This window comes from Crocodylus siamensis, chromosome 2, assembly GCF_052110815.1.
Source record: "Crocodylus siamensis isolate JL-2025a chromosome 2, ASM5211081v1, whole genome shotgun sequence".
NCBI classification, from domain to species: domain Eukaryota; kingdom Metazoa; phylum Chordata; order Crocodylia; family Crocodylidae; genus Crocodylus; species Crocodylus siamensis.
Window position 1 is genome coordinate 162,103,137 of NC_143396.1, and position 15,074 is coordinate 162,118,210.

Genomic DNA, 15,074 nt, shown 5'->3' on the forward strand with positions numbered 1-15,074 from the left:
CTACCCCAGCCCTGGCCCCTTGAGGGGAGCTGCAGGTGGGCAAGGCTGGGCCTTGGGCAGGGTGGGGTAGCCATGGTGGCTGTTCCCAGGCTCCAGGGGGCTCCCACAGCCAAGCCCTTGCACCGGGGATGGCTCTGCCCTGCCTGTACTGTGCCCAGTGTGCAGAGAGCCCAATCCCGGAGAGGGAAGCCCCCCCAGCCCAGCATCCTGCCCCACCCAGGCAGCATCCCCATGTGCACAGGATGGCTGTGGCCCACGCCTGCAGAGCTATGCAGCCCAGGCCAGGCCCCACCACAGGTATGTCTGGGCACCCCTGCCTGCCCACCCACCACACTTGAACCTGCAAAGCCCTAGGGCCGCCCCCACTTCCTGCCCAGCCCCTGCCTTCCTAAGGACCTGACAAGGCTGGCTTGCCCGCAGCACCTCCCCCCATGCCACCCAGAACCTGCTCTGACCACCCAGCCCCAGCACTCAGCACCCCAGTACTGCCCCTGGTGCAACAGGGTGTCTGCCTGCCTGGACTCAGGGCTCTGTGGTCTGCTGAAAACCTCCAGGGCAGCAACCCTGCACAGCACCTGCCCCAGCCCTGTCCATCCACAGCTCCCTCCAGGGACTAGCTGGGCTGGAGGGTGTAGCCTGGAAGCGAGGGGCAGAGGCAGTAGAACAGACAGTGCCCCTGCCTGCATTCTTCTGGCTCCGCCCCAGTGCCTGCTCCGGTGCTGGGACTTGTGGCTGCACAGGACAGCCCGGAGCAGCAACTTAAAAAAAAAAAAATTTAAAAATTTCTTTCCATGCCTCCCGGGGTGCCAGGAAAAATGTCTCTACATGCCACTAATGGCATATATGCTGGGGGTTGCCGACCCCTGGTATACTAGATCCTGGAAGAAAAGTTCAATTCCCTTTCATATAGATAAGGCCAGATGTTTTACAAGTGACCTCCATTGAAATGAACTCCCAGGGCCTGCCTGCATCCCAGTGACTTCAACTAGGGTTTGTGTAAGCATCTAACTACAGGTCTGAGCCCCCAAGTGCTATTCCCAAATGCTGTTTAGGCTTCAGTTGTTTTCAGCAGGAACACAAGGAGCAGCTCCAGCAAATATTCATTTAAGATTTAATAAAAGCTTTTCATCATCTCCCTTGAATCACATCACAAACATCCTACAAGGATCAAGTCTCTCTTCTTTCCATATATTTGCATGTAGATTTCTCTCTGTGGCGTGTTTCTTCCACCGGGTTGATGTGGTCTGAATGAACCAAGTGTCCCTAACTTTCTGCCCATGTCTGTATTGGAACAAATATGATTTATTACCAGCACAAGTCTCTTCTGCAGTAGATCGCAGAGGTAAAACTCAACAAATCACTTTATTAGGTAGAGTCCTGGTAGCCCCATCCCTAGCCGCTGACTGGCTGCAAAAGCTGTCCATCATACAGCCCCACTACTTGCCGCTGACTGGCTGAGAAGGCTGTTCATAATACAGCCCTGCCCCTCACCACCGATTTGTGGAGAGGCACGGGGCCACACAACAGGAAGCCCTCTAAGCCAATTAGTGACGAGCAGTGGGGGTGGCAGTCATCTTGGGCTCTCCTATGTGCCAGGAGCCCCCTCACCCCTTTCTCCCCTGGCAGGCTGCATGGCCATGATGCAGTGCCATGAGGACTGTTAGCTCTCTCTGGGGAGCCAGCATTTTATTTTCAGTAAGTTTTTTGGTTTTGGTTTTTGTTGGGGGGGTTTGGGGGGTTTTTTTGCACATTTAGCAGACATTGCCTGCTTCTGTGGGCAATGCTGGATTTCGTGTTTTCTGCAAAATCACAATTTCAGTCCTTAGTAATGAATGCTTCCCCAAAGTTTGTTCATCAACTGCCAATCCTTTCCTCCACGATACCTGTTGTAGAACATGCTTTTTCATCAAGGCCATCAACAAAGCATATTATGTCCAAGAGTGCATTCACTCAAGTTAATTGTGGGTTCCCATACAACAGGTAGCCATCCTGTGTTCTAGGATATTACATCTGAAGCAAACTTCTCATTATCTCAAATCTAACTCCCTTCAGTGTTCTGCTTAAAACCTCACATGTAGGATGTCTCCTCAGGCAGTAGAGCAGTTCATCAGTTCCCTACAATTATTCTGTTTGTTAATTCCAAGTTTATTTTAAGCTAATAACATTAGATGGTAGTGGTGGCTAAATTGCAAGAAAAAGCTACTTCATTCTTTAACAGTGGTTTTCACACTTTTGGAAATCTGCATGGACCCAAAGGTGCTTAACAATAGCCCTTTAATAAACCAAAGGTAGATGTACAGTGATGGCAGAACATCTTGCTGAAGGAACAGAAGGGGTATAAAAGAAAGCAGGTGGATAAAAATCAACTACATTTAAAAAAAAATTTTAACAGATTTTTTATTTAAATTAGATTGTCTTGATTTGATCATAATTTTATTTATTTTTTGTTAAAATGCATTTTTTAAAAAATAAAACTTATATAAAGATAGTTTTAAGATATATTAAAGATCAAAGATATCATCATGGAATAAGGATTATAATTTCTAATTACATACTATCTGAGACAATGGGAGTGTCCAGAAGAGCACTCACTTGCCTGTTGCAGTGTCTCAAACCAGTTTGAGATGCAGCAAGGGGTATGCTGAGAATGAAAAAATGTTCCCCGCACTACATATTTGCAGTGCAGGCTCTAAATTTGATACCTGGATTTACAGGTATCAAAAATACAAAACAAAACGCCTGCAGAAAAAAGCAGGGCAAAGGTAAGGGCTTGACTGTGTGTACACAAACTTACAGAGAGACAGCAGGGCTGATAGGTAGGTGAATCAGGTCTGTTATTTCTCACCTCCATATACTGCTGTCCTGGACCATGTCCCTTCAGAGACGCACTCTAGTATCTGGCCAGAGCGCCTCTGTGGTGCTTCTGTTGCCCCAGCACATGCCCTTAGCATGTGGAGCAAACAAGCAGGGCAAGGCTGTGGTGTGACCCAGCCCCGGGCAGTGTCCTAGATAAGCAGGGACTGGGACGAGAAAGGCTGTGTGGTTTCTGCGTGGGGGGTTGTAGATGGGTGTGGGGAGATGTAAGGTGTGTGGGGCATGGCAGGGAGGTGTGGGGGCAGATTTGAGGAGGGGCTGCAGCATGCCTCCCACCACCCCCTGCGGTGCTAGCTGTGCCATGCCCACTGCAGCACTGCCTGACCCATAGTCTGTGCGGGGAGAATGGGCCTGACCCAACCCAATCCAACCCAGCCTGGCACAGCATGGGTCGCTAGCGTGCCTTTGGACAGGACCGAAATCGTAGGCAGACAAGGTTCTTTGGGTAGGTGCAATATATTGTATTAAACCAACTAAACAGTTGGAAAAATTGTTCTTTGCAAATTTTCAGGCACAAATGTCCTTCTTCAGGCATAGGGAGAGTTTGTTGTCTCCAAAGATAACACCCTTATTAACAGCAGTATATGGAGGTGAGAGATACTGGCAAGGATATTTGAGAACTTGTGGCACTTGGACAAGGTACCTGAAGATTGGAAGAGGGCCAGTGTGGTGCCTACCTTCGTGAGAGGAAGGAAGGAGTTTCTGGGGAACTACAAGCCAATCAGTTTGACCTCAATCCCTGGAAAGATCTCAGAAAAAATTATCAAAGGGAACATTCGACAGGCTAACAGAAGGCAACGTTCTGAGGAACAGCCAGCATGAGTTTGTTGTGGGCAGGTCTTGCCTGAACAATCTCATTTCCTTCTATGACCAGCAGAAATGTGGGCTGGAAAATTTTCCAGTGCTTTATTTTTCCATGGGAAATTTTCCATTTCTAAAAATTCATTGTTTCATAAAATTAATTATCTATTACAACCCCATGCTCCTCATCCATGTGGGAACTAATGACATGGCCTGAAGTAATCCAGACCAAGTCATGAGTGACTACAGGGCTCTGGGGGCTTGGCTCAAGGGGTTGGGGGCCCAGGTCATCTTTTCTTCAGTGCTCAAGGGGTTGGGGGGGTGCAGCAAGAGAGACCTAACTATAGGTATATACTACAGACTACCAAACCAGGGGGAGAAACTATCTGGAATTCACCCAAGAATTGACTGAAGCCACACATGCACGTGATATGGTTGTCATGGGTGATTTTAATTATCCAGACATCTCCTGAGAGGAACACTCAGCCAAGCTGGATCAGTCAAGATCCTTCCTGACCTGTGTCAAGCAGCTCTTCCTGACTCAGGAGGTGCATGGTTCAATTAGAGATGATGCTCTGCTAGATTTAGTCCTGGCCAAAGGAGACAACCTGGTGACTGACTTAAATATAGAGGGAAGTCTGAGTGATCACAATTATTAAACCATCATGTTCACTGTCCAACATAAAGCAGACAAATCTGATAGCAGGATTGAAGTCTTGGACTTCAAAAATGCAAATTTCAACTAGCTTAGGTCATTGGTAGGGCAAGTGCTGCGGAACCAGGGAGTAAAGGCTAAAGGTGTGCACAAAGAACAGTTGTTCCTTAAGGACACGATCTTGGAAGCACAAAGGAAATCCATTCCCATGCAGAGAAAAGGTAACAGAAGGGCTAGGATGGCCTCTTGGCTAAATAAGATCTGTGTCATCCTGGAAAGAAGTGGGCAGCAGTGTCCCCCAGAGGTCGGTACTTGGTCCAGTACTTTTCAACATCTTTATTAATGATTTGGATGTGGGGGTGAAGAGCTCACTGGCTAAGTTCATGGACAACACCAAGTTATGGGGAAGTGTGGTCATGCTTGAAGGCAGGCTACAGATACAGGCAAGTAGTTGAGTGGATCAGAATCTGATGAAGTTCAACATCAAGAAATGTAAAGTGCTCCACCTCGGGACAAGCAACCCCCAACACACCTACAAGCACCAAACTGACTAGCACCATGAATGAAAGGGACCTGGGGGTAATAATAGACCACAGTATGAACGAGCCAGCAGTGCGATGCTGTAGCCAGTAGGGCAAACAGAACTCTGGCATGCATCAATCGATGCATCTCCAGCAAAACCAAGAAGGTGATTCTTTGGCTCTACTCAGCACTGGTGAGACCACAACTGGAGTACTGTGTCCAGTTCTGGGCACCACACTTTAACAAGGACATGGACAAGCTTGAAAGAGTCCAAAGAAGAGCCACCCATATGATCAGAGTCTTACATGGCAAGCCATATGAGGAAAGGCTGAGGGATCTGGGACTCTTCAGCCTGAAGAAAAGAAGGCTGAGAGGGGAACTGGTAGTAGCTTGCTGATTCAGGCTTACTACCCTCTGTAAGCTACTGACCTTAGTGAAAGAGAGTTAAATTCTGTTGAAGCGGATGAGTGGACAACCATGGCATATCATGCACAGTTCTTTGGGTGTGCTAAAATTAGTGTGTCAACAGTTTTCAATGCCTTTGTTTTTTTCCTTAAATCTAAACAAACAATGTAAGGGAAATACATGCTATTGTGTATTGTCTTTACAAGTATTCCAATAAAAATAATTTCTTTCCACATAAAGCTTTGTATTGATTTGACTGTAACATTTAAACTACACTAAGTGTGCTGTATTTAATTTTTTTCCTAATCAAATATTTCAGTTCAAATACTTGTAGCTTTGGGACTTAAAATTAACATGGGGTACTTTTTTAGTTTTGTTTACTAAATATAAGTCAATCAACTCAACATGCTAAATCAGATCATGCTGTATTTAGGGCACTGGAAAAATTCCAGAAAATTTTCCAATTCAAAATTTTATGGAAACCCCACATCTCTGATGACCCAGTGATGTACCACCTGGATAAAGGGAAAGAGATTGATATCATATATTTGGACTTTAAGAGAGCCTTTGACCTGGTGTCCCATGATGTCCTCATGTAAAAAGTGGGGAACTGTGGCCTCGGCTACCCTACAGTCTGATGGCTGGGGAACTGGCTCCGAGGTTGGACCCACAAAGTGACAGTTGACAGAACCAAATCAACATGGCACTCAGTGACCAGTGGTGTCCCCCAAGGCTCCATTCTCGGATCTGTACTCTTCAATGTTTTTATAAATGATCTGGACTCTGGTGTCAGAAGTGGACTGGCGAAGTTCACTGATGACACCAAACCATGGGGAAGAGTGTCCACACTGGAGGATATGCTGGTGATCCAGGCCAAGCCTGATAGGTTTGCAACATGGGTGGATGAAAACCTGATGGCATTCAATACAGAGAAATGCAAGGTGCTCCATCTTGGGGGGAAAAAAATTCGAATCACACTTACAGGATCAGCAGTGCTACACTTGCTAGCACCATGGCCAAAAGAGACTTGGGGGTGATGATTGGCTACAAAATGAACATAAGCCACCAATGCGATATCACCGTTGGCAAAGCGATTAAAACTGCTTGCATCCACTTATGCATCTCAAGCAAGGCCCAGTGTCATCTTCCCACTGTACTTGGCTTTGGTGAAGCTGCAGCTGGAGTACTGCATCCAATTCTGGGCTCCACAATTCAGAAAGGATGTGGAGAAGCTTGAGAGTCACATGCATGATAAGAAGGCAAGAGAGACAGCCTTATGAAGAGAGGCAGAGAACCATGGGACTCTTTAGCTTGGAGAAATGTAGGCTCAGGGGTGACCTGGTGGCAGCCTATAAGTACATAAGGGGTGTGCATCAGGATCTGGGGGAATGCTTGTTCACCAGAGCACCCCAAGGGAAGACAAGGACCAACAGACACAAACTCCTGCAAAGCCATTTTAGGTTAGACAAAGAAAAACTTCTTCACTGTCCGAGCCACCAAAGCCTGGAATAGACTCCCCCCAGAGGTGGTGCAAGCACCTACTCCGGACACTTTTAAGAAACATTTGGACGTTTATCTTGTTGGGATCCTTTGACCCTAGCTGACTTCCTGCCCCTTGGGAAGGGGGCTGGACCTGATGCAAGGTTTCAAGAAGTCAAATGAATAAAGGATATCGAACAACAAGAACATGCACTTTTTATAGAAAACAATGATTAAATCAAGGCTTCCTGACCAGCAATTTAAATCATGATTTAAATTTATTTGATTTAAAAGCAAGCCCACTCTGGAAGGAAGCTGGTATTCACTGCTGCTAGGTATACAAAAGCCTGTGGAGATTCCAGGGTCCAAGCAATTCTTTAATCACTTCAAAAACATATTATAAAAAGAAAAAGAAGCAGCTTCCTAGCAAACAATATTGTTGAGGTGACTCTGAAGTGAAGCAAATATAAAAACCTGTTATTTGACAGGTCTTCTTTAAAAATGTATTAGTATTATGTCTGCTTAATTATAACTTCACCTACTCCCACTTTTTTGTCTGGAGTAAATAATAGCATTATGCCCATAACAGCACAGAGCTGTTGCTAATCCATCAGTGCTCCTAGAAGACAGTAAGGGTGTTTCTATTTCAGGGCTGGCTAAATCACTCATCATCAGCTTTCCACTCCCACTGAAATCCATTTTATACAGAACCTGTATAATTAATAAAGGAGTTCTGTGCAATAAACTATTTAGAGGCCTAAGTCATTTCTAACCAATTTCCCTATTTATCAAAAGCAGAGGAAAACTGGTGCCTCCATCTGAACAAAGCTACCCACTTGGAAAGACATGAATCATAAAAACACGTTGTACAAAACATATTCTATTAAATATTAGTGGAATGTTGTAACAGCCACCAAGCCAAACAGGCAAGCTTAGCTTACATGTTTCTAAACACTTCCAAATCTTGCTTTCATATACACATAAGCAGACAGGAGCACAGAAACATTGAATGACTTGTTCCCACACTTTTCAAACAGATTTGGATCGAGTTTAATCCAAAAAGGGTAGCCCTTTAGTACCAGCTCTCACCTACCTAATTCAGCCCTTCACAGCTATGTAAAGTATCTTTGGCTTAGAGTTGAAACATTTCTAAGTGAGAATTTTTTTTCTGCGCAGCAAATTCCTTAGACTTTTTTGTCCCTTAGCAGTTTCACGTGAATGCACAGAACAGAATTAGACAAAGAATTAAGGTGGCTTAGGTAATTATAGCTGCACATGTTATCATCAGCCCAAGACAGAGGATTAACAGGGTGAGTTTCCAGTTAAAGGAGGTCTTCCCAAGTGCTGTGAAAGCAGTGATCCCTTTCTATTTTATGCACAACCACTGCATTAAAGGCCCAGTACCCAAGAAGAATATCCAAACCATAATTATGCAAGATACATAGATACTTCACCATGTGAAGGGTATACAAGCAAGGATAGAATCAATGCTTATTCAATGTTCCCCTGCATCACACTTAATAAACTAGGAGCTCTCAATCATGGGAGACTTCTATCAGAACAGTATGATAAAGAACAGGCAGCTAAAAGACTGTCCATTAATGTGTATGGCTTCTATTGAGAATCGCATGGCAAAAATGCATGTACAAACTGAAGGCAAATGCTAATTAAAAGGACATGGTACTGTTCACAAGTGAAAAAGAACAAAGGTACCTAGCCTCGACTTATCCACTTCATATCCCAGCAACTTTACACCGTTTGGTCCAAATCACACGCAGTGTAGCCAGTTCTCATCATTTTATCGCAAACCTCGGCAGTTGGAACCTTGTAATTAGCAGAAAATCTTAGCTTTCACTTAACAAAAAACATGTACGTTTCATTCTTTATATCAGTGGCACTTCACCTTTTTAGACTCAAGGCACCCCTCAGAAAATCCCAGCTCTTAGAAAACACTTGTTTTTTGACTATGGAAAGTAACAGAATGATTCTGTTGCAAAGAACTCAGAGGCAACGTCCACATGCATGGATGTTTGGTACCCCACTGACAACCAGTGCACCCACCTTGTGCCACTGCTGGTTGTCCCCGGGGAATACCTGTGCCACCCACGTTCTGGTGCACAGCAAGTTATCCCAGGTGGGGTAAGGGAGGCAGCATTACTTGAGATCTGGGGGCCTCCTGGGGCTGCAGCAGCCATCGTCCTGCTGTGTGGAACCTGGTTAGCAGTAGAGCACAGCTCTGGCCAGCCAGGCTCTGGCTTGGGCAGCACACACAGCCACCATGTCCACCACTCCACATTATTTTCCGTGGGGTTTTTTGATCCCTAGATATCCAGGAGTGAAAAAAAACCCTCCACGCTGCTCCCTTTGCAGCACGAAGAACAACTGAACATGCAGTACATGGAGCCGCAGACATGTCTGCAGCGCCACATGTCACACAGCCATGCTCATCTGGATGTGGCCAGAAAGACCAAAACACATCAAAAAGTTTCTAATGTTATGCATTCCTATTTGAAATCTATGGCTTTTATCTTCTGACTCGTGTAGGTGTTTGTATACCTACCAGTGCTAGTCTTACACAAAACCCCACAACACCCGTAAAAGAACCTCATAGTACCTGGGGGTGCCATGGCACTCTAGTTGCAAATCACTCTCTTACACACACACACGCACACGCGCACACACACACACACACACACACACAACTTCAGCATTCAGAAAGCAAGAAATAAGGAAGCAATTTTGCTTTTAATTTCTTGATTTTAATCTCATGATTTTGGGACTTCACTAGTTAACTTTTTGAGCACATGGGTCTGGCACCATTGCAGGTAAAACTGCATAATCTTGTTACCGTGGTAATTTTTGTGATTCTGTTTTTTAAATGGAAAGATCCAAGGAGGCAAATTTAAAAAAAACAAAACAAAAAACTAAGGCATTGACCCTGCAGCTTTAATGCTCTGAACATATTATCTTTTGTAAATAATCCTTATCAAAAGCAAATTGTCTTTTCAACTAAAAATAAAAGTGACCACATTCCTTCCTTCCTCCACTCTGATCTTTGTGCATTTTAGACATATACAAAAAAGCTTTAAAAATAGAATTCAGACCAGCACAGTTTGGCTTTGCTTGTATACAGGTGACAAGGCTCACCTGGTGAAGTGTTCATATCATTCAAGCTCTAGCCATTCAAGCTTTCCTTTATAAATGCAAAATCTATAAATGTATTTTTTATCCCTCTCCCTTCCCAAACAAAGTCTTGCTGTAGTACTAACATTGATTGCGTCAGAATAGGAGGAATACCAGCTTACTATAAATAGCAAAGGTATTATCATTCTAACATGACACAAGCATCCTTCACTTTAATAAGCATGAAAGTTTACTAGAGCTAACACAATTAGAAGGTGGACAGCACCAAGAAATAGTGTTTCAAATAGAAGTTCTGCTATAGCATCTATTTGAAACACAATACTCTGGCACAAAGACACTTCAGGATAGGTTTTCCACTCAAGCTATGAATTTCTTTCCTCTTTTGAGGAAACAGGCCAGAGCCATAATGATAGGACAGTCTCCTTTTGTGGTTTCACAATCATCCATTCCAAGGATAGTTTTGTTTTTCCTGATGGGGTGAAAAGAAGAAAAAACAAAGAAAAATTTTTGTTGGAGGAGAAGAATGTACTGATACTATGGAAATATAGCTTTGGAGTTAAGTTGCAGATTCCAGAGAAGGAAAGAATTCACCACAGGCAAATTAGTAACCATAGCTGCTTGCCTGCTGTCCTCATCACCACAAGAGCTTGCAGTGTGCAGGAAAGGGAACGACAATGGATGTCACTTTTGTCCCTGCATTTGCAGTTCCTTGTCTTTGGCTCTGTTCTGCCAAGCAATAGGCAGGACAAGATCCTCCAGTCACAGGGAAACTGTACCACTCCTAGGTTTTTTTGTATCCCAAACAGAGGCATTGTCAGCATTAGATGCACAGTCTTACACATATATAAAGGACTGATGAGAGAACCTAAAAAATACTACTAGATTACGATGGGATTTGGCTATCACTCAAATAAGATCCCTTACCCTACTGTCCACTGAAAACTTTGAGTGCTAGACTGATCACTTGCCAAAGGTATATGGTCATTTGGCTATTAGCCCCATGAACACATATCTCTTGTAACACAATGAGTGCTGGCTTGAGGTCTTAATTTACAAGATTTGTATTTATTTACAAATGTAGATATCCACCCACGGTTTTTATGGGCCTCTCTCCCATCCTCAGAAATGACTTTATATGACTAACACAGGGAGTGAAGTCAGAGAAGCCACATTTATACATCCACTCTAGACAGGGAAGTTCCTAATTCCTATACTGAAAATTAAAACATTAGATATTCTCCTAAGCAAGGATGATCATGTTCTGGAAGCATGCACACATTCAACTCTCAATCTGAGAGAAGAATGTTATGGCCCTACCATTTATCACAGTACAGGCAGTCCTTAACTTACAACATTTCAAGTTACAACATTTTGCACTTACAAGGTTTATAAACTGACACCCTATTTCAACTTTCTGACATCATTTTTGACTTTACAGAGCTTGATCCAATGTGACGCCATGCCAGGGAACAAGTTTGCTGCATCGCCCAACTCTCTAGAGAACCTCTGTCCAAACTTCCTTGGACACTTTCTTTAAGAAAGCAGACAAGACTCCAGAAAAACCTGCAGCCAAGACTCCTGAGACGACTCCAGCCAAGAACCGTCCAAAAAGTCCAACCAAGAGCCCTTCAAAAAGTCCAGCAAAGTCACCTCAAAGAAGTCCTTCCAAATCAATATGATTGCTATTTACAATACAAATACATTAATATAGCTATATTACTCATCTTTAATTGATTGAGTATCAAATTCTGGGTCATTTTTGGTGAAAATAGGGTATCAAGTCTTGGTTCAGGAACCAATCCCCCATTTATATCATTGTTTCCTATGGGAAAATTGGTTCCGAGTTACAATATTTCAATTTAAGACGCGGTTTTCAGGAACCAATTGTGTCATAAGTCCAAGGACTGCCTGTATTGTCCAACTTCAGAGTGCAGCCCCTGGCCACATACCACTTAGGCCATGCACTGCGGAGGGGCAGGAAACAACAGCTGTAGGACAGAAGGGGAACCCAGGGGCTCTGGCAGCAGCAGCAGGAGGGTAATGGGGAAGCAGTGCCCAGACTGGGGAGTCCAGGGGCTATATATATGGCCCACAGGCACACTTGGATAGCCCTGGTTTATTATATATATGCCAGAGACCTGGACTTTACTTAAAAACATACCTTCTCCTACTCCACCACCACCACCAACCCTAATTAGCTCTTCTTCCAGCTGATCAGATCAAGTAATGAATGGTTGGATGCGATAAAAACCTTCATTTCATAAAACCAGAATGTCAAAATACACTTAAATAGGAGCAATGAGTATAAAAAGGGCAAAGCATAACGGGAGAAAAGAAAAAAAAAAAAAGCTGAGCAGTGAGACTTCTTGGCACTGATGAAAAGCTGCACTGTTTGCTTGCCCGGAAATGCTGAACAAAAAGTCACTGCCTACTCTTCTCTCTGAGTTTCCTGAATGTAACTGGATCACCAACTGGTATCTATTGTTCTACTCTCAAAGAACAGTGTTCATTTCCATATACCCTTCCCCAGGGATGGGTTTTCAAATTAACACAAGAAAAAAAGAAAAGAAAACAAAGACCATTTTTTAGGTTGGCAAATCATTTGTGCCTAAAACACTGAATAAGAAAAGGAACAAATGCAGTCACTTAATTATTAAGATATCTGCATGAAAAAGGAACAACATGGGTACAAGGTTTTAAAGGATATGCAGTGTGCAAAGGAAAGCAGTCTGACCAGGATGCTGTAGCTATGTAGAGGTTTATTTAAAAAAAAAAGTCTGCAATCAAGAGTTGTGGCAAATGGGGCTGGAAGAGACCTCTAGAGGTCATCTAGTCCAGCCCTCTACCTGAGATAGGATCATCCTTATCCAAACCATCCCAAGAAAATCTTTGTTTCACCTATTACTAAAATTACACTGGCAACCTCAGACGACCCTGCCAGACAACCACAAAGCACAGCACCCTAACCTGCCACAGTAAAGCAAGGGACAGGATGGCAGCCAGGGTCCTGCTGCTCCTGGGGTTGTTAAAATATGCTCAAGATATTAAAAGGAAGAAGGCACTACAGAAGAAGGCAAAAACCTCCACAGTCCACATCAATCTGACTATGGGTAAAATGCCTTCCTGTCCCCAAATGTAGCATCAGGCTGACCCGGAGCAGAGGGGCAAGGCCCTTGAGCCATAAACCCGTGGGTTTAAGTCCCAGCAAGGTCACTGGCACACCCCAGTCAAAATCCCCAGCCTTGGCTGTAGCCAACAGCCTATACTTCCGAGGAAGGCTTAAAAAAAAAACCTGACATGTTATAATAGAAAGAGGAAAAATTCCTTCCCAGCCCCCAGGAGAGCCCAAAAACATGGGAAATACCCATGGTAAAGCACTCCTAGATCATCCCTCACCAATGCTTATCCAACTTCTTCCTGAACAGCTCTAATGAGGGATAGACCACAACTTCCTGAGGCAGCCTATTCCATTGCCTCGCTGGTCTAACAGAATTTTCTTTATACACTTCCCCCAAAGAAACTCAGTGCCCTTGGCAGGAAAAAAAAATCCTTGCCAAGCACAGCACCAAATAGATCGCCCCATCACAAACCTTGACAGTGCCTCATCCTGCAAGAGTGCTGTAATAGGAGTTGAGAGCACTTAGCATTTGGCAGGACTGGGCCACAGGGTAAAGAACATGGGCCTGAACACTCTGCAGAGGAATCTGCTTTGACATGCATCTTTGTTTCTTCTTCCCAAACCTGCCTCTCCTCTCCATTCCTCCCCCTTCAAAACTATATTTTGTTGCTTATAGTTCCCCACACATACACACCTCATTCCTCACTCATTCCCCTATTTCTAGCCATTTCCCATCTCTTCACACACGTAACATTTTACAATATTATTCTTAAAATAATAATGCCAAGCAAAGGTCCAAGCTTTTAAGTGTGTGACAAAGGCCAACTCCTCTCCTTTGAAAGGTCAAAATAATTTCCCAACCTGCCCAGCCACTGACTCTGTGCCCAGAGAACAGGGTCACCTACCATAGAGGTGGTGGTGGGCAGGATCCTGCCTGAGACAGACCAGTGAAAACATGAAGGTGATGTCCCTAACAGTGTAAGGAAACAAAATACCCAGAGGCAAGAAGCAGTAAGCCTGGTTCTACCTAGCAGGACTTTCCATAAATAATTCTTTTTAAAGGATTCTTGTTGCATTATGTAAAATCTACTTTGTATTCTTATGTAAGGGAATACATGGTGGCTTTGTCAGCATGTAACAGGGATGTTCATGTGGTAAGTCTTCATTTAACCATGCACCTCTGACCACCTCACCTGCACTTTGTCCACTAATCTGTCTCTAAGCACCCTCTAAGCAGCTTCAAACAGCCTCTATATTTCATAGATAGAGATATACCATACTCCACTGAATGCAATCTCTCTTTAGAAATGCTAAATATTCTCCTGAGCAAGCAACAGAAGAATTTCCTTTTTCAAAGAAGGATAGCTATTCATTTTAGTGTTCCCTACTGTGTGTGCTTAATTAGTTCTCTCTCTTTAAAGCAAAAAGCAAAAAAAGGAAGCTCAGGGCAAAAATCCACAGAAGCTCACACATGCACTTGTTGGCTGTCACAAATCCATGCAAAAACATCTCTTCCTCCCACATCAGCCCAAGGTTCTCCTGTATTTGCAAGCTGGAACCTCCCAAAAGCCATTCCTAGGACAGGATGGATTATTGGGAATTTAAACATTTGGGTTACCTGGCGTGAACATGCTAGACATTGGCCATTTTACTCTGACTGCAGTCAGCTGAGGCAGAGCACTTTAAAAGACAATGGTTGGGGTTTCCCAAAGATGAATGAAGAAGACTGGTCTTCCTGGAAAAATTGGACCATCCCCCTAAAACAAAGACACCTGAAACCTGGCAACTGTGCTATGGATGCTTTGGTTGGAAGGGATATTTTCTTCCCCTGTCACTACCCCTGCTATTTTCCATAGTGCTAACTTAAAAGCTTTCAGTACAGATTCTAATCCTGGACTTCCTACTTGTAATGTTTACAATATTCTTATTGAATTCAACAAGCTCCTTATGAGTGCTGAGATTCACGTGGCCCCTACCATCCCTACTGGAAGTCAGCAGAGAACTTCACTATGCCAGAGACTCTTCAGGTAAAACAGTCATGTCAAAGAGAGGTCTTACAAAGCTTGTTTATTTGAA

The 15,074-nt window shown here is 43.9% G+C and overlaps 1 protein-coding gene across 3 annotated transcripts in view; it reads right to left on the bottom strand.

Moving 5' to 3' along the window:
- Positions 1-15,074, bottom strand: part of SLC4A4 (solute carrier family 4 member 4) — a 312,036-nt gene that overhangs the window by 226,761 nt on the left and 70,201 nt on the right. The window lies entirely within an intron of this gene.